Raw genomic sequence first — 2583 nt, forward strand, 5'->3', positions numbered from 1 at the left:
GACCCACTCTGTGCTCATTTGTTCTGGCTGCACCTCAAAACAAAATCATGAAACTGGTGAAAAAGAGGTAATAGTATTAGGTCCCCCTGGGATTTGAACAGCTGCATGTGGATGGAGATGCTACACATATCCTGAAACCTATGTGTGCTGTTCAGTGGGAAATCCTGAAACTTCATAAATACACAAGAAAGCACAAGCAAAATTGTTCCACATCAAAACAAACCCTCTAAGTATTGAACTTGCTAGCAAAAAAGGAATTCTAAGGCTTTGATTTTTCAAAATGAAGTTGATGAAATTTGCTCAGCACCTCTGCTTGTCACCTCTCTGGTCCAAAACAGGGCTTCTAGAGGACCTCAGAGACATGAAGCAGAGCTTCCAGGTTCTGGGCAGGCACCATGATGTATAGGAACCCTGGCCATGGGGTTATCAGACAGACACGTTGAGAGGCAACCCTAGAAAGCTGTTTGGTTTCTATTAAAAGACTAGTGAAATTAAACCACTCCATATACTGAGTGGACAGCCAAGAAAAGCTGTCACATTATAATCACCCCAGAATCCTCCTCTATGCTACGCAAATAGTCCCACAGGATAAGCTGTCCCAATGCGGGTGCTGACTTGCAGCCCTTGTCTACTTGGGCTAAGAGTCATGGCCCCTTGGCATTAGATGATTACAATGCCAGTGTTTATATTCAAGCTAATCATTGCACAGGGACAGTTCACACCCTGGAAACTGCACTAATGCGTGGACTTCACCTAACCCAGAAATCTTAGCATGAACACTTCAAGAAGAAATCTTTAAAGCGAGCCCAGGGTGCTTAATTCAGGTGTGTGTGGCTGCAGTGCAGTCACCTAAAGTTGTATGAGGTGAACACCATAGATAATCCCTGTTGATTTTAATCAGTTAGGTGCTTAGATCCCTTTGTTGGAGGTGTTTAGTCCTGTATCTGACTGGACTGTCCTTCAGATGACAGAAGATGATAGAGATGAAGAGGATATAAAGATCCAAGCAGGTGTGGGGAAAAGGTCTTTTTTAAGACCTATAAGAGGAGGGACACAGTATATCTGACTTTTGCTGAATAGTTGTGGCCGGAGAAATGAACCCATATAGATAAGGATTTATCTTTCCTTTCTTTTCCCTGCAGCGATCAGCTACTGCCTAGCTTACAAGTCTCCCAAACCTGAAGTACACGGAAAGCTGGTACCAGCCAGACAACAAGAAAGCTATTGACTCACTGTGATCCACTATGTAACTAAAAATTAGTGGCTAGAAGAAGGCTGAAGACCTGGCAGCTGCAGTCTGGCTGGAGGGATTTTGTAAGTAAGCAACCTATTCAGAGTCATTAACCTACCTGCACTCCCATGTGCAGAGGACAGCCTCCCCAGCAAGCCTTTGGGTCACGATTTGCATTGCTTTTGGACTCTGTCACGAATGGCCACCCTTACAAGTGATTTGTCTGGGAGGGAGACCACATTTTAATGGCTTTGCTCAGTAGCTTGCCCTGTCAATGTGCAATATGTGCTGTGACTGCAAGACAAAAGATTGTTCAACACTTTAAATAGTGCTTTCCAGCACTGCTTCCCATGAAAGTCACTGCAGACATTAGTGGAAGTAGGATTGGAATCTGAATAACCAGGGAAAAAATGCACCATATGTTGGAAGGAGATGAATATTATGTAAATAATAACCCATAGAGACATTTTGTAAGTGGGCAGGCCGATCTCATTATTGATCTACAATTAAACCAAACTGTGGGGTCAAACCATCCTATTATGTCTAGCAGATTAAGGCTGTCTCTTTTCGTTATTGCTTCTGATAGAGTTTTGGAGCTTTCTTAATTTGGGTCAAAAATGAGAGGCTTCCTAATAAGCATTTTAATTAACCAGCTGAAGAATTCTATTGCCCCCAGAGACTCACGGTACCAAATCCAGAGCTCAGCACTGCTACACCTCTCAGACTGTCACATTTCAGCTCAAATTGTGTTTGTGCCCCTTTATTCAAGTCACAAACATAGCAAATCAAACCCACCCCCCTCCTTCATTGACTACTTAGGGAAAAAAAAGGTATCTTCAAAGTCTGATTTTTGACCTAAACATGTTCTTTGGTCTCCCCAGCACATGAGGACCAGAATGTATGAGGCAAGTGACATAAACCTGAGGAGGAAAGACCCTTTGGCTGGACCTTGGGGCTACGCACACCTTGCAGGCATCTTGCCTGCTTCAATCCACTAGCGCAATGGGGTCATCCAGCGTTGTCTCAGGTCTGAGTAAAACCGCAGTTCTTTTGCAGGGCCATTCCTTGCACCATTCCCTCAGGAAGAGGCTCTCAGTTGAGTCATTGGGTTTTTACAGAGCATGCTGCTCCTCTAGCAGATGTGTAATTCCTCCCTGGTCCATGGTGGCTCTCACCCACGTTTACTAGGCTGTGGCAACTCATGGTGGCACTCCTGCAGCAAGCTGACCTTGCACCACAGGCCACCCATCGTGCCGGCAGTCTTGTTCGAGGAGAGGAACCACACTCTCCCAAAATAGTCACAGGTGAGAAAAACATGCCCCCAAAAGTCCCCTGCTCCCCTGTATTCTCCT

This window comes from Strigops habroptila, chromosome 3 (assembly GCF_004027225.2).
Source record: "Strigops habroptila isolate Jane chromosome 3, bStrHab1.2.pri, whole genome shotgun sequence".
Classification (NCBI taxonomy): Eukaryota; Metazoa; Chordata; class Aves; order Psittaciformes; family Psittacidae; genus Strigops; species Strigops habroptila.